This window comes from Mandrillus leucophaeus, unplaced genomic scaffold (assembly GCF_000951045.1).
Source record: "Mandrillus leucophaeus isolate KB7577 unplaced genomic scaffold, Mleu.le_1.0 Scaffold321, whole genome shotgun sequence".
NCBI classification, from domain to species: domain Eukaryota; kingdom Metazoa; phylum Chordata; class Mammalia; order Primates; family Cercopithecidae; genus Mandrillus; species Mandrillus leucophaeus.
In genome coordinates, this window is record NW_012103377.1 from 3,469,951 (window position 1) to 3,492,405 (window position 22,455).

General features: G+C 40.9%; 1 protein-coding gene across 1 annotated transcript in view; it reads left to right on the forward strand.

Annotated features, from left to right (window-relative positions):
• The window catches only part of SMPX (small muscle protein, X-linked), a 53,812-nt gene extending 35,776 nt beyond the window's left edge, over nucleotides 1–18,036 (forward strand). Inside the window, exon 5 of the mRNA XM_011988025.1 lies at nucleotides 17,614–18,036. The gene's annotated coding sequence lies outside the window, so the exon portion shown is untranslated. The remainder of the gene's footprint in view (nucleotides 1–17,613) is intronic.
• The last annotated feature ends 4,419 nt before the right edge of the window (nucleotides 18,037–22,455 follow it).

Here is a 22,455-nt window from a genome sequence, read left to right on the forward strand (position 1 = left end):
TTGATAATTTTAATTCAAGTATACTTTTGTGGATCTCTAGGTAGTGGAAGTAAAACACAAAAGATTTTCTAAATTTGAACACTTTTCAAGTCCAAGAAAAGACAGGACCAAAGGATCACAGCTACTTGGCAGGCTGATAGGCAGCTTTATCTTAATTTTTTTAGAGACAGGGTCTCACTCTGTTGCCCAGACTGGAGTTCAGTGGTATGATAATGGCTCATGGCAGCCTTGACCTCCTGGGCTTAAGAGATCCTCCCACCTCAGCCTCCTGAGTAGCTGGGACCACAGGTGCACACACCATCACACCTGGCTATTTTTTTTTAGTAGAGATGGGGTTTCACTATGTTGCCCAGGCTAGTCTCGAACTCTTGGGTTCAAAAGATCCTCCTGCTTCAGCCTCCCAAAGTGCTGGAATGACAGGTGTGAGCCACCGCACCCAGCCTGATAGGCAGCTTTATAGCTTTTCTCAAATATTATGACAGAAGAACTGAAGCTAGTTTCTGAACAACTCAGTTGTCCAGCCTTGGGCTTTGGGTGAGAACCATTGTTTTTATTCTAGTTTTCTTAGCTACAGAGTCAGGCAGCAGCAAAACGCTGGATACAGTTAGCTCTATGGTGCTCAGCACTGAGTACACATTAGAATCACCTGGACTTGCTGAGTGCCACTTGCTATCAGTTAATTCTTGGAGGTTGGCAGGATAGGCCTGGGAATGGGTATGTTCCACAGAATCTTCAGGTGATCTTTATGTGTGTCTTGGTCTGAGAAGGACTGAGAAGGTGTTTCTCAGAGTGTCCTTTGATGAACTAGACTGAAATGTTTCTTGCTTGGGAAAGTATTTCTTTGGTTGAATGTTGCTGAGATGAAAGTATCCAACGGTGGAAAACAGCCAAGCATTCTTGGAAAGTTCATGCAGCATACATGTGTATTTATTTATAGGGTGAACCAGTGGTGAGCCATAGCCTTTATTTGGGATAGACATGGGAAAGAGATACTAAGTTCAGGACTGCCAATATGAGTCCAAACAATAGCCATATTAAGCCTAGAAGGGGCTGAGGATACTCTAGCTCCCACTAATAAATGTGCTGCCTTGTCAGGGTTGTGGCTCGTGTCTACCCAGCAATATGTAGAGTCATATTCTCACAGGTTAGGGGACCATCAATGTCACTTAGTCCAACCGAGACCCAGCCTAATGCAGCGATCTCTCTATACTCACTGCTTTCCAGATATGTACCCTACCCTGGAGAACCACGTGGGTTTAACTATGAACTCAGCAATTTTTAACCCTTATCTAATTCATCTCCCTCTAAAAACTGCCAGGGCCACTATTCCCTTCAGATAATCCCACTTGTACCCTTTCGGAATAACTCATTATAGGGAGAACCCAAGTAAGTCCCCATTCCATTGGAGGTTTTTTTTTTTTTTTTTTTTTTTTTAACAAGTTCAGTCTCTGCATGTATAAACATAAGTAGGTTATGTTTGTGGTATGACATGCTAAGGACTAATCACTGGGTGCTGAACAGTTGCACTGTAAACTTTGGTTCAAAGTCAGCCAGCTGTGTTGGCCCACTCCCACAAAGCTGAATCCGTAAGTTCTCAGGATGCCAGCTCTCTAGAGTCTGGCTACTTATCTTTCTTCCCCATTTCATAAATGCCCAAAGCAATATGGTCCTACCCTGTAGCCAGGATCCAGTTTTTGACATGTCACACTAAACACGAACTTTTCATGATTTCCATCAATTTGCCTATTCCTTGACACATAAAATACAAGAGCTGAGCTTGAGCTAAGGCAGCGTATTAGTTATCTTTGGCTGTGTAACAAATTATTCAAAACTTAAAAGAACAATAAATATTATCTCACAGTTTCTGTGGATCAGGAATTTAGAGTGGCTTAGCTGGGTGGTTCTAGACTAGGGTCCCTCATGAGGTTGTAGTGAGATGTTGACTAAGATTGAAGGATCTACTTCCAGGATGGCTCACTCACATCACTGGCTAATTGGTAATGACTGCTATCAGGAGGAGGCCTTGGTGCCTTCCCATGTGGACCCACCCATTGGGCCTGCTTGAATGCCCTCACAACATGGCAGTCAACTCTCCCTGGAGTGAATAATCCAAGAAAAAGCAGGGCAGAAGCAGCAAAGTCTTTTATGGCCTAGCCTTGGAATTCATACTTTGTCATTTTTGTAACATGCTACTGATTACTCAAGTCAGCCCTATTCTGTGTTGAAGGGGACTACACAAGGATATGAATACCAGGAGGCAAGAATCACTGGGAGCCATCTTGAAGGCTGCCTACCATAGCCACCTACTCCCCTTGTTTTTTAGATGATAAAACTGAGGTCCAAAGAAGTGAGATTCTCAAAGTTACATAGCTGTGACATTTCAGTATTTGCTTTTCTTTCACCCCTCCGGAGCCTTACCACCCAGAATTTCTTATATTTATTTAAAACACCAAACGTTGTTTATCTTTGGGGAGATTAGGAAGATTATTTCCAAATGTGAAGCCAGTTTCTCTGATGCTTCTAACAGAGAAAGCCCTTATAAATCAGACAGTACACAAGCACAGTGCATAGTGTGAGCACTGAGGAAAGTCTTTTCTTCATGTCCTTGAGTCATTAGTGGGGAGGGGCTCCAAAAGGAGGGAGAGGAAGGCAGAACCTCTACAGGGAGGCAAACCCAGAAGTGAACTAAAAATCTATTGTTTGAGTGATACATCTTAGCTTTTGCACACTGTTCCCTCTCCTCAGCTTGCTCCCATACGCAACGGTTTTCCTGCTCTCTCTTTTGCTTGCTTGCTTTTCTTTCCCTCCCTCCCTCCCTCCCTTCCTTCCTTCTTCTCTCTCTCTCTCTCATCTTTGTCTTTGTCTTTATCTTGTCCCTGTCTTGTCTTGTTTGCCTTGTCTCTTTTCTTTTCTTTTTGAGATGGAGTCTTTATTTCCCAGGCTGGAGAGCAGTGACACAACCTCTGCTCACTGCAACCACCCCCTCCCAGGTTCAAGCGAGTCTCGTGCCTCAGTCTCCAGAGGAGCTGGGATTACAGGCATGTGCCACCACACCCAGCTAATTTTTGTATTTTTAGTAGAGATGGGGTTTCACCATGTTGGCCAGGCTGGTCTCGAACTCCTGGCCTCAGGTGATCTGCCTGCCTTGGATCCCAAAGTGCTGGAATTACAGGCGTGAGCCACTGTGCCCGGCCTCTCTTTTGATTTCTGAGGATCAAAACCGGAACAACAAGAAAAAAGCAGAGGATATTATGAACAATCCAACCAATGGGAGGGAAATCTCTCCTCAGGAGTTGGAGTTCCATTAATCTCAGATGAAAGTGAATGAATCCCAAGTAACTTCCTAGGAGAAGCACAGAATTTTTTTCTGTGAAAACGTATGTTTCTGAAAACACAAACACACACACTCAGGCCAACATACACACATGTTTTAAAGCACAAACCTCAAAATTGTGCTAAATATTATCAAGTTCCTTTTCAGGATCCTCTTTGAAATAGCCATCTTCTATGAAATGAAACAAAAAGAAAGCAACCTCTTGTATATTCTCTATCCTTTTTCAATCAGTTCAAAAACGACAAGGCTTGTCATGTCTGATCAGCTTAACTAGTCAGGAAATGACAACTTTCTCCCCGCCTGACCTATTTTGTCTAATGGGGCCCACTCCTCTGCCCTCTGACAAGCTACCTTCTCTCCTGAGTTCCATTTATAGCAGAGCTTTATTAATGGTTAAATCATTAGGAATGGAACTGTCTCCCTCACAAGGCTTATTTCCCCTGTTCAATAAATTAAGCCAAGGGATCCGAGAGACTGCCCATTTCTGCTTTATTTAAGCTCAAATTCCTCACAGCCCACAAAATACTGCAAATTGCCAGAAGAGAGCTCAGTATGAGTCCCCACTGCTTGCCCAACAGTATGTGGTCACTTGCAGGTTGTCTTGGATTTACTGCTCAAAGTAATGTTTGTGTAACCTGTGGGAATTTTCCTCAGCCCTCGATGGAAGTTTGAGATCTGGAACTGAAATGCTTCAGTGAGGAGCCCCTGAGCCTTTGCTAATGGACAAGGGACTCCCTTCTCAATCCTCAGGCATGAGCCATTGGACAAGTGCTGTGATCTTCTCATATGTTTGACCCCTCTCTTCACCTTGAAATAAGGTTTGCAAATTTCATTCATCCACTGTATATTCTTGTTGCTGTCACACAGGTGACCTCGCTGAACAATTGGAGCATTAATGGCCCACAGCTGTCAAAGTGACCCGTGCACTTCAGTACTCAAAGCCTTTTCTCACTTGTTTTCAGTTGCCACAGCCCTGCAGTCAGCGGATCTTTAAAAAAATACAAAACCAAACCCCACAAAATGGATCGGGTCACTGCCTCGCTGCACGTCCTTCAGCAGCGCCCCATGACCCTTCTGGCCTGTGTTAACTGTCTCAGACTTGGCAGGCTTTTTTCATCTTACATTTCTGCCTGCGCAGGACATTCCTCGCTCCAACCCTAGTGAACTTCTCCCAGCTGATGGAGGTTCCATGCTGATTCCAGGCCTTTACACATGCTCAGAATGTTATTTTTTTATCTTTATTCCCTCCTGTACTCATTATCTGGCTAACTCCTACCCATCATTCAAGTCTCAGTAAAATACTATTTTTTAAAAACTTTTCTGTTGCCTCTTAAACTGGATAAAGCATCCATGGCTCCCTGTGTTTGTCCCAGGATAGCAGCACCCATCACAATGAAGGACTGGATTGCCATTATTTATTCTCTCTGATTTTCCTTCTAGATCTTAAGTTCCATGAAGGGGGTAACTTGTCTGACTTGTCCACTAGTGTATCCACAGTGCCTAATACTTCTTCTAGCATATAATGTAGCCCAAATAAAACTAGGAATTCTGCTTTCCACTTTTAAGACCATTTAAACATATTTAAGCACAGAGTTGTGTCCAAAAGAAACATACATTGATTTCTAAAAATGGCCCCTGTATTAGTCTGTTCTCACACAGATGATAAAGACATATTTGAGACTGGGTAATTTATAAAGGAAAGAGGTTTAATTGACTCACAGTTCAGCATGGCTGGGATGGCCTCAGGAAACTCAATTATGGTGGAAGGGCAAGCAAACACATCCTTCTTCACATGATGCAGGAAGGAGATGTGTCGAACAGAAAGGGGAAAAGTCCCTTATAAAACTATCAGATCTCGTGAGAACTCACTGTCATGAGAACAGCATGAGGATAACCATTCCCATGATTAAATTACTTCCCACCGGGTCCCTCCCACGACATGTGGGGATTATGGGAACTACAATTCAAGATGAGATTTAGGTGGGGACACAGCTAAACCATATCAGCCTCCAGAAGGAATATAAATCTTCACCTGAGAAAGATTTACATTGTAATCAGGTACAGGGTACACTCCTTTGGTGATGGTTACACTAAAAGCACAGACTTCACTTCTATGCAATGTATCCATGTGACAAAATTGCATTTGTACTCCTTAAATTTAAACAAATAAAAGAAAAAAAGAAAAAAAAGATTTACATTGTAAAACACATAGTAAAACTACCTAAAAATATTCTCATTGGCCCAAGATTCCCTCATCCTAGAGACGTTTTACCTCAAATCTCTTCTTTGTTTCCAAGAAATCGTATTTTCCACTGAGTCCCCAAGCCCTTTTTCTATGTAATTTAGACTCAGTTCACTTTTTTCAGTTCCCTCTCTACACATTTAGATCTCCCCAACCATCAGCACCACAAAGAGCTTGAAGCCAAGATGACAAAGATTGAATCTTGTTTGGAAGATAGAAAAGGAGGAAGGGATGTTTTAATTTATAAGTCTTTGTGGACCTTTGTCCTTGAATAATAGTAATAGTATATGTTGACTATGTCAGACGCACTCTGCTAAATGCTTTACCATGTTATCCTCCCAACCACCCTGTGAATTTGACACTACTATTTCTCTATCCTTTGAAACACTGGGGTTCACATTGTTGGGTAAGTTGCCCAAGGTAGCATAGGTGGACAGCTGGAAAGCTGGGTTTGAAGGCAGAGTGGGCTGTGAAAATGTCTCCACAGTAGGCACTCAGGAAACATTTGTTGACTGCAGAGACAGGGTCCCACTTGGGAACCAGCCTGGAGACTGGCAAGACAAAGGGTGTAAAAGCAATTTCTCTGATGAATTTATTGGAAACACATGTCAAAGCTTTATTTCAAAGTTGCTTAAAGCGGCTTCAAAAATCCAGTTCTAAAACTTGGAATAGGAAAACATGTGGTTAGATAACACTGTGAGACGAGGTACAAGTGATCAGTAAACTCTGTTACAAGGTGACTTTAGTGTAACAGGTATATCAGATCTCCCAGAAGGGGCTCTTCATCTTATTGAAGTTGATTAGAAAATTACTAATATGTTTTATCAGCAATGCTTCCCAGAAGGGACCACTTAACACACCAGTGCACAAAGCTCTGTTCTAGCTCAGGTTTGAGATCATTTTCTTTCTTTTCTTTTCTTTTTTTAATTTTTACTCCAGTTTTATTTTCCAAAACAAACTGACAATAACAAAAAAGACCTGAAGCAAATATAAAAATAAGCCAACGTATTCTGTTTTGGGACAGTGGATTTTTTTTTTATTATTATACTTTAAGTTCTAGGGTATATGTGCATAACGTGCAGGTTTGTTACATATGTATACTTGTGCCATGTTGGCGTGCTGCACCCTTCAACTCGTCAGCACCCATCAACTCGCATTTACATCAGGTATAACTCCCAATGCAATCCCTCCCCCTCCCCTCTCCCCGTGATAGGCCCCGGTGTGTGATGTTCCCCTTCCAGGGTCCAAGAGATCATTTTCTTTCATCAGAAACAGCTGTCTCTAAACTGGCTTTTTTTTTTTTTTTTTTTTTTTTTCCCCCCACCTCAGCACTATTGACAATTGGGCCAGACAACTCTGTCACTGGGGCCGTTCTGGGCATTCTAGGATAGTTAGCTGCATCCCTGGCCTCTACTCACCAAATGCCAGTAGTACCCTCCCCTTCCTGATTGTGATAACAAAAAATGTCTTCACATGGTGCCAAATGCTCACCACAGGGTGGGGGGCAAAAATCATTCTCTCCCTCTATTGAAAACTACTGGTCTAGAACCTTCATTTTCAAGTGGTCCATGGACCAATAGCAACAGCATTCCCTGGGTAGTTACTAGATATGTGTGGTCTCAGGCCTCTCCCCAGACCTCCTGAGTAAGAATCTGCAGTTTAACAGGATCCCCAGGGATTCATATGGATGTTGAAGACTGAGAAGCCCTTCTAGGCTTTGGTTCTCAATCTTGTCTGCATATCAGAGCACCTGGGAGCTTTACATCAGAGCACCTGGGAGCTTTACAAATTACTGATCGCACTTCCAGAGACTCTGATGTAATTGGTTTGGGGCAGCCTGGGCTTTGGGATGGTGAAAAAAACTCCCTCCAGGAGATTTAATGTGCGGCCATGTTTGAACTCCCATTCTAGGTGGTTTAAACCCCCATCAGCACACGCACGTGTGCATGTACATACATACACACACACACACACACACAGCAGAGTGAGTTACAACAGCCTATAAACAAGGTCTCAAATCTCCAAATCAATTATGCTTTCTTCCTTTCCATAAACATCCTTCTTTATTTGGCCTCATCGCTTTTAAGATTATAAAATTAAGTCATCTGATGATAGCTTCAAAAGGTAAGATTTGGATATAAGTAGCTTTTAAAATAATGGTTGGAATGATTTAGAGGAAAAAATGAAGGCATTGATTTAAACTTCCCCGGGTAGCTTTTAAAACAAGAGCCATCAAAATCATCCCTCAAATTCTTGATAATTTAAAAAAAGGTACTTGAAAAAAAAAACAACCAAACATTAAATAGCAAACTCTATCAAGAAAATTGTTTTGCATGAAATATATAATTATAGAAAGAGCCCGTGTAAATTGGAAAGCAAAATGGTAACACCTTAATAGACAAAGGAAATGAACTCACAATTCACAAAAGTGGATATATAATTAGTAGAGAAGCCTAAGAAAATGTGCAGCTTCAGTAGAAATCAATGGAGTGCTCAAGAAAACAGTTACTGATTTTCCTTTAAGTAAATCCACGAAGATGAATAGGAAAGTGATCGTGAAAAAGACATATGCACATTCTCAAAAAATATTGAGTATCTTCTGTATAGTAGGCACACAGTAGTATAAATGATGAGGGTTGGGGGGGTTAATAAATGGAGAAATTCCCAGTCATTGTGGATTTATATCTCTTCCAATCCAGTCGTGTCTTGATGGAAGTCCATTCTAAACAAAATGGTCACATGGAAAAGGTTGTGTTCATTTATGGTAGCAAAATTGATTAAGAACCTAAGTGTCCAATAATAGGATTCCAATTAAGCAAACTCTGATGCAGCCACCTGATGAAATGCTATGAATACTATTTGTGATATAATGAATGATAAATAATTTATACAGTATAAAACTGGAAAAATGCTTCAGTGATTGAGTGAATTTTGAAAATGATACAATGGTATGGTCCCCACACCCAACACACACACTATATATTTGTATATTTAAAGTTCCAAGGAGCCCTTAAACTAAGAAGGTTGTTTATCTTTGCTTAATCCAGTGTTTCTCAATCTATCTGATGATTGATAGTTTCCTTTTTCTCCCTCTTTTCCTCTCCCTTTCTTTTCAAAGGAAAACTTGTTTTATCATCTCTTGAAACTAGTATTTCTCAAATGAACAAAACCTCATGGATTTGCTGGCATATACAGTAGTATTTAAGAGCTATGTAAAAATAAAGGCCTTACATGGGTATATACATGGTAAAAAATTTATCAAGTTCACTTAAGATTTGAGCATTTTACTCTATATAAAGTATTTTTAGAAACTGCTAGATTCTGAGAAGGCAAGAAATATTTTTAAGTGAAATTTTGGTGTTCATTAGAACAAATGCATGAATATTTGTTAAGTCAACGTTTTGGTACACTACAGATACATTTCTGTGTATCAGTTGTTAATGTGTGCCTCTAATGTACTGTCAATATGTACAGATTACTTATTGATATGGTTTGGTTGTGTCCCTACCCAAATCTTGAATTGTAGCTCCCATAATTTCCATGTGTCACGGGAGGGACCCAGTGGGAGGTAATCGAATCATGGGGGTGGGTCTTTCCCATGCTGTTCTTGTGATAGTGAATAAGTCTCATGAGATCTGATGGTTTGATAAAGGGGAGTTCCCCTGCACATGCTCTCTCTTGCATGCTTGATACCACGTAAGACATGACTTTGCTCCTCCTTTGCCTTCCACCATGATCATGAGGCCTTCCCAGCCACGTGGAACTGTGAGTCCATTAAACCACTTTTTCTTTATAAATTACACAGTCTTGAGTATGCCTTTATTAGCAGTGTGAGAACAGACTAATACATGTATGCTAATTTTTACAAGTTTTGCAAAAGAATTTGGTGTAGCAGAAAGAGCTCCAAAACTCATCCTGGATCAGCCAATAGCTAGCTGTGTGATCCTGGACAAGTGACTCAACCCCTCTGGATCTCAATCTCCTAATTTCTAAAATGAGGAGCAATACCAAAACTCTAGTTCCATTTGTCTTTGAAAAAGTTTTACTATTTTAAAAGATTATAAAGCCTTATAGTTACATCTTTGCCTAATAATACATCAAAGGCCATCTTTTTATCTGACTACTGAGTCTTTGGACCACTCATTACCATCACTGTGACTGTGAAAACAATCAATCAGCTTTAAGGTGATCTCTATGACAATGTGCTTTCCAGGAATGCATTATGGGAAGAAGGCAGGGAGGCCTACATTTGTTTCACATGCTCTGTTAGTTAAATGTCAAAAAAATTAGTTTTCCGTTTGGTTGCTCCAGAACCCCTGGCTGCCACAGATCATTGCTGGACAGTTGTAGGAGGATTCTTGGTACTTCTGATATAATCACCATTGTCTCTAGGCCTTGAATGCCAAGGCATAAACAATATAGAAAGATTTTGTCATCTTTAGAAAAGCTGAGAACCTCTTGGTTAAGACAGCAGTCTCCTTGACTTATTTATCACTTTGTCTACTTCTAGATGTTATTGAACTCTGCCTTGGTAGGGAAATCTTGGGTCAATATTTCTCCAATGAAGTCAGTAGCCCCTTTGAGACAGGGAGGACTATGTTCTGATGGATGAAGAGAAATTTCCCACAAAATCTGGAGCTGCCTATGGTGACTGGTCTTTGATGATGCCCCTTTCTCCACCAAGATCTTACCAAACAAATGTTGTATCTCAGTTGCCAGCCCCTAACTCTGAGTTGATATCCAATATAACAAACTCTCAATACAATAGGATTAATAAAAAATATTTTAATGAGATTCAACCTGGATATGCAATTTGCCTTTTCTTTATGGTCACTTGAATTCTCCAGGTCCTGCACTTAACACTACTTTAATCTAGATTTCAGGTGCAGGATTTGACCAAGGCAAATATTCTGGTCTTTGTGCCTTCCTCTTCTTCCCTGTTTTTATATAGTTATTGTTAGAAGCATTTCAATTTTCACTTTAACCACCAAAGGCTTTATGAGTTGCAAAGGCAACTTTGGTGGATGTTTCACAATTTAGGAAAAAATGTTCCTAATTTTTACTTAGAGTTTTGTTTCTCTGACTTTACGAGTACCTGTTTGGGACAAAAGAAAGAGTTTGGGTTTGGAGTTGTTTGGGTGCAATTCCAGGCTGAGTGCCTCTCTGACCTTGGGTGTGTGTTGTTCCTTACAAGCCTTAGTTGTAGCTTGCACCACCTTCCTTAGGGTGTGGTCCTGATGAGTACAAGGGACAATATGTGTGAATGTGCTCTGTAAACTCTAGAAGACTTTACAAATACTAGGTGTTTGTCTTATTTCTGATGCACTCTAAGGAACTCCAGAGCTTTAACCAGTTTGCTCTGGGTGCATGGTTGGCCATTGCATATGGAACCAGACTATGAGGCACTGCCTTCTCTCAAGTACTTTTGAGTGTCACTGTGTTTATGGCTCTATGATTTAGCACCATGTAGGAGGAAGTAATCATTGCACTGCCCCCGAGTGTGTGGTTAAAGGACCAAGTGCAGACAAGTGTTGAGTGGACTCCATTTCCCACATGATGTATGTGGGGCCACGGCGACTATGAGTAACACAGCTATAAATGGGTCACAGCAAGGCATAAACATCACATGTTTCTCAGTCTGGACTTACGGTGACACAAGGGAGATATTTGGTGTATCATCCCCACACCAGCCAAGATGTACCCTTCCCAAATGTAAACTAGAGGTTGTGCTTCCATGCCATTTTTGGTCTGGGTACAAAAGGTATGTGGGGTAGCTACAGAAGGACTTTTTCAGCTAGTTGCTGTACCTTCCCCATCATTCTCACAAATGTCTCCTACAGGAGAACAGGGCACAGGAGAATAGCTGACAACTGTTGTCTAGGCAGCAAAGCAGCGTGGCCCTGGAGACAGCCCAATACACTTGCATTCCAACACCCTGACAAACAAGAGTGCTTTACAGTGTGGGCAATTTTAGCTCTGGATCCCTTCCCATTGTTTCTCATTTCTAAATTCGAGCCCTGATGCAGAGCAGAGAGCTCAGGTCTCTAGATTCCCGAATTTTTGTATTCTGGTATCATGCCAGCATCCCGAGCACACGCTGAGTCCCACAAAGCCAAGGATGGAGATTCTTGCCCTCTGGGGACTTTGGACTCTGGGATGGACTATATCTGACCTTATCCATCATTGCCGTCCTGTTTCCAGGCTTGTTGGGCCCTCTTGAATTATACTGGGACCCGGGAGTGGGGGAAGCTGAGGGACAGGGTGATCTGCAGGAGGACACCTGCAATGGCTCCTGCTTCATCTGTCACCTCATGCCTGGCTCCTTCTGCAAGGAAGAATCAGGTTTATTTTGTAGGCTGAACAAGGTAGCTGTATAGTCAGTTGGTGGAGTGCCTGGCACATAGTAGGTGCTCAAAACTGGCACTGCCACCATCAGCTGTTTCTCCACTCCCACGTGAGCACAGGCTGATAGCATTGGCCCAGCTTCCCCCTCTTCACAGTTTTTTTTTCAGGTCTCCCTTGGCTCTCAACTGCAGTAAGTAAAGAGGAAGAGCAAAGTTCCCCTGGGGCTAATGTTATATTAAGAATTCCATGCATTTATTTTTCTAAATATAGTCGTCTCACAGTAGTCATGGTGGTCTGGGAAAACTGGATCAAGATTTCTCTATTTTTAAAAAAATGCTTACTTTCATAGCTTTTGGGGCACAAGTGGTTTTTTTGTAACATAGATGAGTTGTATAGTGATGAATTTTGAGATTTTAGTGTACCCATCACCTGAGTAGTGTCCATGTACCTAATATGCTGTTTTTGTCCCTAGCTCCCCTCCCACCCTTCCCCTTCTGAGGCTCTAAAGTTCATTATATCACTCTGTATGCCTTTGCATACTCATAGTTTAGCTTCACTTATGAGAACATACAATTTTTTGTTTTCCACTCCTATGTTACTTCACTTAGAATAATGCCTCCAGCTCCATCCAAGTTGCTGCAAAAGACATTATTTCATTCCTTTTTATGGATGAGTAATCTTTCATGGGGTATATATACCACATTTTCTTTATCCACTCATTAGTTCTCTATGTTTACAAAACTGTTTCAAAGTCAGAGAGGGCTATAAGCTGAACCCAGTCGTGAAGGATATCTTACGGCTCTCCAATGCAAATGGCTCATTCTATGTTTCTCAGTATAGCCATAATTTCACCTATGTATCTGGGACAGATAAAGGATTATCAGAGTCCATGTCAAGCCTGCCATATAAATGGTACCTATTTCTGGGTTGCAGATGGTGCTTCTCAGTCTGGACACATCTTGGAGAGAAATCACACCTCATAAAACATGCTTCAGTGACAATTTCCTATGGATCATCACCCATTCCATGCTGCCCAGAAAAGCCCAAGGAATACCTTGGCTTCAAGGGAAGCTTGTCATGGGCCTCTTACTTAGCCAGAGAGACTGGCCATATGTCATCCAGCACAGTGACCATAGCAGTAAAGTGGCTAGAGCATACCCTGGCCATCATGGGGCCAGAGCTGGAACCTAGGGCAGAACTGGCAGCATAGCAGAAACATAGCACATCAATCCAACACTCCTGGATTTCTGCATCTATGGGCCTTCACTCATTACTGCTGCCTCACATTGAAGAATGTGGGTTTGGCTACAACTGCAACTCCAGTTCTTTTCCTATTTTCATTTCTCCAGTAGTCCAACTCATCAATCACTGGACCCCTGCTATGTGTCAGGTGCCATGATAGGCAATGGGATGTAAAAATGAATAGAACATATTTATATCCTTAAAAGATCCCAGCCTAGTGGCAGGGCAGCTATAGTGGGAGACGTGAGAGGAGTGAGATGATGCATATAAGCAAATAATCACAATTCAGCATGTTATATGGAGAGTCATGGGGAGGTGGGATTTTAGTCAAAAGTTATAACCAAAGAGGGAGAGGCCCAAAGGCTCTTGTCATTACAGGAGCAAAACGTAGTCTAGTGAACTCAGAGTATAGGGTACCTAAGAGAGAATGACCAGAGATGAGCCTGGATCCTGGTACCCCAGGATGAAGCTGTGAAATTGCTAGTCACTTAGAAACCATGGGCTGGGAAGGAGGTGGTGTCTTACCTCCACTTAGTGACTGGCATGGACTGAAAATTGATAATTTCTTAAAAAAATTAGTAAACAACCTAAATGTCCATTGGTAGATGTATGAATAAAGAAAATGTGATACACACACACTGGAATTTTTATCCTGGAATAAGAAGGAAACTCTGCAATATGTGACAACATGGATAAACTCTGAGGACAGTATGCAAAGTAAAATAAGTCAGTAACACAAGGACAAATATTGCATGATTCCACTTATATGAGGTGGCTAAAATAGTTAAACACGTAGAATCAAAGAGTGAAGTGGTGGTTACCAGGGGGGTAGGGGGAAATGGGGTGTTACTAATCAACAGGCATAAAGTTTCAGTCAAGCAAGATGAGTAAGCTCTAGAGATCTGCTGTACAACATTGTACTTATGGTCAACAATAATGTATTATACACTTAAAAATGTATTAAGAGAGTAAATCTCATATTGTGTTCTTTTGATAATAAGACAAAATGCTGGGGAAATACAAGAACCTATGCTGACTGCTGTTGATAGCATTTTCAGTTTTGCAATCATTAATAACTTCCTACTTTTTCCTCTGGTTCACAAACCATCCATACCCTGTTAGTGGAGTAGAAACAGCTCCAAAGTCAGGACACCTCTGTTAAAATCCCAGTTTTTCTATCTACCAGCTATGAGACTTTGAGCTACCTACTTTGATTTTTGAACCACCTACTTTGATTTTTGAACCTCTATGTATTTCATCTCAACAGTGAGTACAACACACCCTGCATCACAGCAATGCTAGAAATGTTCAATGACACTATGGGCTTTGTGATCTCTAAAGAAATATACAAGAAAGGGAAGCTTTCTTTTTCTTTTTTTTTTTTTTTAATTTATTTATTATTATTATACTTTAAGTTGTAGGGTACATGTGCATAACGTGCAGGTTTGTTACATATGTATACTTGTGCCATGCTGGTGTGCTGCACCCATCAACTCGTCATTTACATCAGGTATAACTCCCAATGCAATCCCTCCCCACTCCCCCCTCCCCATGATAGGCCCCGGTGTGTGATGTTCCCCTTCCTGAGTCCAAGTGATCTCATTGTTCAGTTCCCACCTATGAGTGAGAACATGCGGTGTTTGGTTTTCTGTTCTTGTGATAGTTTGCTAAGAATGATGGTTTCCAGCTGCATCCATGTCCCTACAAAGGACACAAACTCATCCTTTTTTATGGCTGCATAGTATTCCATGGTGTATATGTGCCACATTTTCTTAATCCAGTCTGTCACTGATGGACATTTGGGTTGATTCCAAGTCTTTGATATTGTGAATAGTGCTGCAATAAACATACGTGTGCATGCCTAGGTAGTACCATTCAGGACATAGGCATGGGCAAAGACTTCATGTCTAAAACACCAAAAGCAATAGCAGCAAAAGCCAAAATTGACAAATGGGATCTAATTAAACTAAAGAGCTTTTGCACAGCAAAAGAAACTACCATCAGAGTGAGCAGGCAACCTACAGAATGGGAGAAAATTTTTGCAATCTACTCATCTGACAAAGGGCTAATATCCAGAACCTACAAAGAACTCAAACAAATTTACAAGAAAAAAACAAACAACCCCATCAAAAAGTGGGCAAAGGATATGAACAGACATTTCTCAAAAGAAGACATTCATACAGCCAACAGACACATGAAAAAATTTTCATCATCACTGGCCATCAGAGAAATGCAAATCAAAACCACAATGAGATACCATCTCACACCAGTTAGAATGGCGATCACTAAAAAGTCAGGAAACAACAGGTGCTGGAGAGGATGTGGAGAAATAGGAACACTTTTACACTGTTGGTGGGATTGTAAACTAGTTCAACCATTATGGAAAACAGTATGGCGATTCCTCAAGGATCTAGAACTAGATGTACCATATGACCCAGCCATCCCATTACTGGGTATATACCCAAAGGATTATAAATTATGCTGCTAGAAAGGGAAGCTTTCTTAGACAGATCTCTGCTGTAGACTTCTTCGGGCTCAATGGTCAGAACTGGGTCCCATGGCTCCCCCTAGCTGTAAGAGAGACTGAGAAATAGAGTGTAGTATTTCGCTCACCAGCCTTTGTAATAGAGAAAAACAAGGATTATGGAGGGTGCCAAACCAGAGTTTCTGCCCCACCAGGGGGAAGATCCTTATTTATGGAGTTTTCTTTCTCCAGCCATTGGCAATAAAAAAAGGTGAGCATTCCATTTTTAAGAAAAGATTCAGCTCATTCACATAAGTAAAACACACAAGGAATGACACCAAAGACTAATGGAAAACAAATGTGTAAATAGTGTTCAAGAATCCCTGCATTACAAGAGCTTTGAAAAGAAGTGGCACCATATCAGTTAGCTATTGCTGCATACCAAACCACCCCCCAAATTCAATGTTTAAAACAAGATAATTTCTTATTCTAACTCATGTGTTTTGGCCTCAGCTGATACAGGTTGGGCTCAGCTGATCTTGGCTGGACTCACTGATGTGTCTGCAGGTCATCTGGGGGCTCTGTTCTACATGGGGCCTGGTTAGGGTGCTTTAGCAGGGGTGGTTCTGCTCCACATATTTCTTGTCCTTCTTCTGGGATCAGAAGGCTAACCTGGGCATACCCTTGTTATGGCAGCAGCAGAAATACAAGAGTAAGCAAAAACATGTGATACCTCTTGAGGCATAGGCTCAAAACTGGTACACCATCACTTCTGCCTCATTCTGTTGGCCAAAGCAAGATGTGTGGCCAAACTCAGGCATGAGGAATTATACCCCACCCACAGTGGTAGAAAACTACAAAGTTACATGGCAGTAGGGAGAGGTGAAGAACTGGAGCCATAAATGCAAATTTACCTCAGGCACCAGTGGTCTTACAAGCCATAATCATAAGACTAACATTATACTCTAACCCTTCAGGAGAAGCTATCCTAATTTAGTTTAGAGTTACTTAAATCACTAGAGCCAAAGTTGATGGCCACAGCATCTACCCATAGTTCATTTACATTCATGGAATTGAGAGATGAAGTTTTCAAGTGAAAATGGGGTCTTCAATTTTGACTTGTTCCTATCATATTGGTTTATAACCTGGAGGACATTATGCTAAGTCAAATAAGCCAGACACAGACAAATATGGCATGATCTTACTTATATGTGGAATCTAAAAACATTGAACTCATAGAGGCAGAAAGTCAAATGGTGGTTGCCAGGGGCTTGAGGGGTGGTGTGAATGGGGAGATGATGGTTAAAGAATACAGAGAATTTCAGATACATAAGGTGAATATATTCTGGAGATCTCGTATTAGTCCATTCTCACGCTGCTATGAAGAAATGCCTGAGACTGGGTAATTTATAAAGGAAAGAGTTTTAATTGACTCACAATTCTGCAGGGCTGGGGAGGCCTCAGGAAATTTACAATCATGGCAGAAGGGGAAGCAAACACGTCCTTCTTTACGTGGCAGCAGAAAAGAGAAGTGCAGAGCAAAATGGGGGAAAGCCATTATAAAACCATCAGATCTCATGAGAACTCACTTGCTATCATGAGAATAGTATGGGGGGAACCACCCCCATGATTAAATTATCTCCATCTGGTCCCACCCTTGACATGTGGGGATTATTACAATTCAAGATGAGATTTTGGGTGGGGACACAGCCAAACCATATCAGATCTGTTGTACAGCATCATGACTATAGTTAATAATGTATCCTTGAAAATTGCTAAGAGATCTTAAATGTCCTCCCCACAAAAATAAGTATGTGAGGTGATGGATATGCTAATTATGGTGACTTAAACATTTTACAATGTATGTGTGCATATATCAAAACATTGCATTGTACACTGTAAATATATACCATCTTCATTTGTCAGTTATGCCTTAATGACACTGGACGGGAAACACTCATGGTTCCTTTGGTTTTTCTTTTGCAGGCTTGATGTGAAGAATTAAAGAGGAGGAAGATGGATTCAATAGCTCACTAAAATTTTATATATTTGTATGACTATTACGAACCTCCTGAACGCCTGAGACTCTAGCAGAAATGGCCTGTTTGTACATTTATATCTCTTCCTTCTAGTTGGCTGTATTTCTTACTTTATCTTCATTTTTGGCACCTCACAGAACAAATTAGCCCATAAATTCAACACCTGGAGGGTGTGGTTTTGAGGAGGGATATGATTTTATGCAGAGTGATACGGCAATGTGTCTAATGATTTTGATGAAAAGTTTCCCAAGCTACTTCCTACAGTATTTTGGTCAATATTTGGAATGCGTTTTAGTTCTTCACCTTTTAAATTATGTCACTAAACTTTTTATGAGTTCAAATAAATATTTGACTAAATGTAAAATGTGAATCTAGACTAAATTAATTTTTATATATCAGATAGCTACATATTCCCTAACCTGGAGAGAAATGAGATATGAGTCAGCCCAATCCCATATTGCCTAAGTGAGGGCCTCTCATTCTGAATTATTGAGTACCATGGGTAAAACCATGGCTGACTGATCACTCATATGAAGTTAAATATCACTTGAGGAACTGGATATCATTGATATTCTTCCTCCAAGGATGAAGAGTTTTACAGTGAGTGCATTTTACATCTATAGAGGCTTAGAAACTCCCCTCACCCAGATGGAATAGAGTTCATTATAAGTTAGAAATTCCCCTCACCCAGATGGAATAGAGTTCATTATAAGGCACAATAAAGTAAAGCTGAGCAAACAGAACAAGAGAGGAGAAGAGCCGTCCAAAGATGAAACATGTCTCCTGCTGCTATAATGGAGAGTCTCTATGTCAACTGAATCAATGTCCAACACTATCATAGACCAAAAAGAATCACCTGTGCTCCTCTAGAGTCTTATGATCTTCTGAAAGGCTTGGGCAACTTCACAGTGTGAAGATTTGAGGGACCAGGTTATCAAGAGCACACTGTTTGAAAAGCAAGCATGTCACCTACCTGGTATGCAGAGACCTCAACGTCGTTTCTCAGGCTGAATGACTTTGATCCTTGCTTCAGAGTCAACCATTGTAAAAAATCAGATGTACTTTGAAATATCCCAAGTGTAAATTACTCTCCCACTTTTCTGTTTCGTAGAGCTCAGCTTCGAAAAGCAGGGCTATCATTGCCTACACATGTGACTGGCCACAGAGTCAGCAGTGCCTGATGAGTTTAAGTTTTCCCAAAAAGGTGCCTGTCTGGTCATAGGTCCCATGTGTTTCACCAGACTGTGATTTATCTGGTCATCTATATCTAATATATACATATGGCAGGGGGAATATCAATCAGAACAAAATATGCCAGCCTAATAATCTGTCAGCAGATGAGGTAGACAGGTTCTGAATAGGTGCTAGGTTGCCTCAGACTGTCTCACTCTATACTGATTAGAGTAGTTGGGTAGGGTTACCAAATTTACCTCAGTGTTCACTTTGTTTTAATGTAAATTATCTATGTTCAGTTTCAAAATTAAGTTCTGGTATAAAGTTATAAAAATTGTCTTCATATTTTAATGTCTTCCAAGGCAAATTTGCAGCACAATACATACCAAAGTCATTAGACAAATTCAATGGATTTTTTGAATTTTAAATTTAATATGTATTGTATTTTGTTAAGGCTCAAATTCACTATAGAGGAAAAGACAGTCTTTGCTTTTGATGAAGTTATAATTTTCAAACTTCACACATTCCATGCTAAATGGCTCTTTAAAAACCCATATGTCTCATGGAAACAGCCTTATTTATCTTATAGGTTTATAAACAACCAATCATGCAACTTTTCCATGAAGGAGAAGCAAACTACAAAGAGATGAAGGTTCGTTAGGAGGGAAACAACTCTGGTGTGAATAAGCATAAGGTACCATACCCAGTTGTTAGTGTGCACATTGTAAATGGTATGATAATCATACTCTACTATAAGGAGAGTGTCTTTGAGTACAATACAACTTTCACTCCACCCACATTTCCTGGATGCCTACTATGTGTCAGTCTATATGCTAAGTGCTGGGGGAACACAAAGCATGTTCGTCCAGAAAATCACCTTGCTTTAAAAAAAAAAACAACAAAAAACCATACCTCTCTGTTCCCCCTCCCCCATGTATGGGATTTTCCTATATTGTGCTTGAGGCATGAGTGAAAGAAGGCCCTGCTGGGTCCAGGACCTGCGGGACACTTGGAAAGCTTCTGTTTGGAGCAGAAGCCATTAGGAACACATAAACCTCTCCAGAATTATCTCAAGCACTCATTTTGTATGATCTTTACATTTCAACAGTGCAGACTGAAAGGTAATTAGCTTTGTTTCCAAGGTTACTTACTGAATAGCTGAATGACACAGTAGTTTTCTAAGTTACGCCCAGGGCATGGGAGGTGATAATTATCCAAATGAATCCCTCATTTTTAACTAGAGCAGTTAGAGGATTTACAAAAAGCCTCCCATTATGATCAGGCCCATGTAAGGAACACTACTAATTTTAATGTGCCATCCTGTGAAATCCCCTCTCCTACATTCTTGAGCTGACCTAGAATTAGGGTTCCCCCTTTGGCGATGAGAACAGGGCTTATTTGGATTCCACGACTATGGGTTGATCAATTAAAATTAGTTCCCTTTGAGGGCCTCTGGCATTATCCCATTGCTTTGCAATCTAGCTTGAAATAGAAACTGCATTTAACTTGATAATTGATGCTCTCTTGGGATTTTAACCTGATGCTGAATGTATGCATCTGTGGCCCATCGCTAGTTCTTTGCCTCACATACCATTAATTACATTTCTGTGCTTCTCCAAAGGAGGATATATTACCATAATGTTCATATGCAATCATGTATTCATTCAGCAAGCCATACAAAGAGCACTCACGAAGACAGGAAGCAACCCACCAGGATGTTGCCAGACTAAGAAAATCCTTAGCGGTCATGTATTGAGTTCATTTTTTTTCTCTACGCAAATAACCAAACTTGTTTAGATCTTACACTGAAGGAAAATCACACTGTCAAAAAATATATATATGCCGATTATTAAAAGAGGGGATTCAGCCGTAAAATAAGATTGCAGCCTTAACAACATCATCACCTTTGTGTTCTTCTGAGAAAGAAAAACAACCTCAATTAAGCAATCATTTTCAGACTGTGGAATGCACTTGGCCTCACATCCTTCACCCCTGTGCTTGTTTATTAAAGGAGGAAATCAATCCCTTAACATTTGACTTCTTAGCAAAACAATTCAGTGACACCACCAACTAGGATAAACCACGCTATCAAATAACAAGGCTCTTTTTTATGACCAGCTCTTTCCCTGGCTCAGTGAGGATATATTACAATGCAGATTCTAGAGGGAAGGAGGCTTTCCCCTTGGGCTTCAAATGTCTGCAGATTAGCTGCAAAGCCAAAGCAGGTCTGCACTCTCAAATTGAATTTTTCAAATCTGATTGTTTGTTGGGAGGGCCATGGTTAGAGGAGGTGTGCCCACAGGTTTTACTCCAGTGTGGGGGTAGCTCATGGTCTCTAGACATACAGAATGGGGGTCTAGACTTCTCTGGAAACTATTCCTGCTGCTTAATATTGTTCACACATCAATGGTGCACTAGAAAAGACAGTATCCTGGAGGAATTTCTTTTCTGAAGTATTCGGAACACACCAACATCCAATCCACCCACGCAAGCCATGCTGCTTTATGGCTGATGGCAAGGTTTAGGAAAAACAAAAACAAAAACAGAAAACAGGGAAGGCTTTGTTCTTGATTTATGATTTTATTTTGCTTTGTTTCATACTGTGTCTTCTGGTCCTAACAACACACAGATTCTTGATCTCAGGCAATCCTTACCCCCATCACTCTGATGGAGGTGAGTTTTCCTGCATTCAATGGGAGAAGAGGAGCATCAGAAGAAGCCAAAGGACACATCTCAACTTGTAGAAGGCCAGACACCCATGAGGGCATGGGATTTCTGCTTAGTATTGGAAATTAGGCCTTTGCTTAGCATTCTAAAATCATCTGGTGGATCCAACTTTATTATAATTTCCTTAAAATGGCATGTTGCATTTATTTAAATTTGCAGATGAGGAAACAGGAGATAGCATAGCTGCCTCCAGTGATATAATAATAGTGCATGGACCAAAACTCCTTATGTCTTTTTTTTTTTTTTTTTTTTCCAGATGGAGTCTCACTGTGTCGCCCAGGCTCCCAGGTTGGAGTACAGTGGTGTGATCTCGGCTCACTGAAACCTCTGCCTCCCAGGTTCAAGTGATTCTTGTGCTTCAGCCTCCTGAGTAGCTGGGACTACAGGCACGCACCAGCACACCCAGCTAATTTTTGTATTTTTAGTAGAGACGAGGTTTCCCCACATTGGCCAGGTTGGTCTCAAACTCCTGACCTCAAGTGATCCACCCACTTTGACCTCCCAAAGTGCTGGGATTATAGGTGTCAGCCACCACGCCTGGCCAAGACTCTTTAAATCTTGAAAAAACAAACAAACAAAAACTCCAAACTTTTCTTTTTCCCAAATTCTGAATTCATTGCTAGGCATCATGGTTGTGATCGTGATGGCCCAGGAGCGGGAGAGTGGGAGCTCTATTTGGAATCCGGACAAATCACACACATAGGGTAGGGAATTCAGAAGGAAGAATTAACCAGGAGAAATGACCCTTCAAGAGACACCATTGGACTTCAAACTCTGTAGTTAGATCCTGGTCTACTGCAAGAACCCCAACCAATACACCCAACATTTCAGTCCTACTTTGCTTATTGCTTATTTCCCCAGACTTTTATTGACATATTTTCTTTCCTAG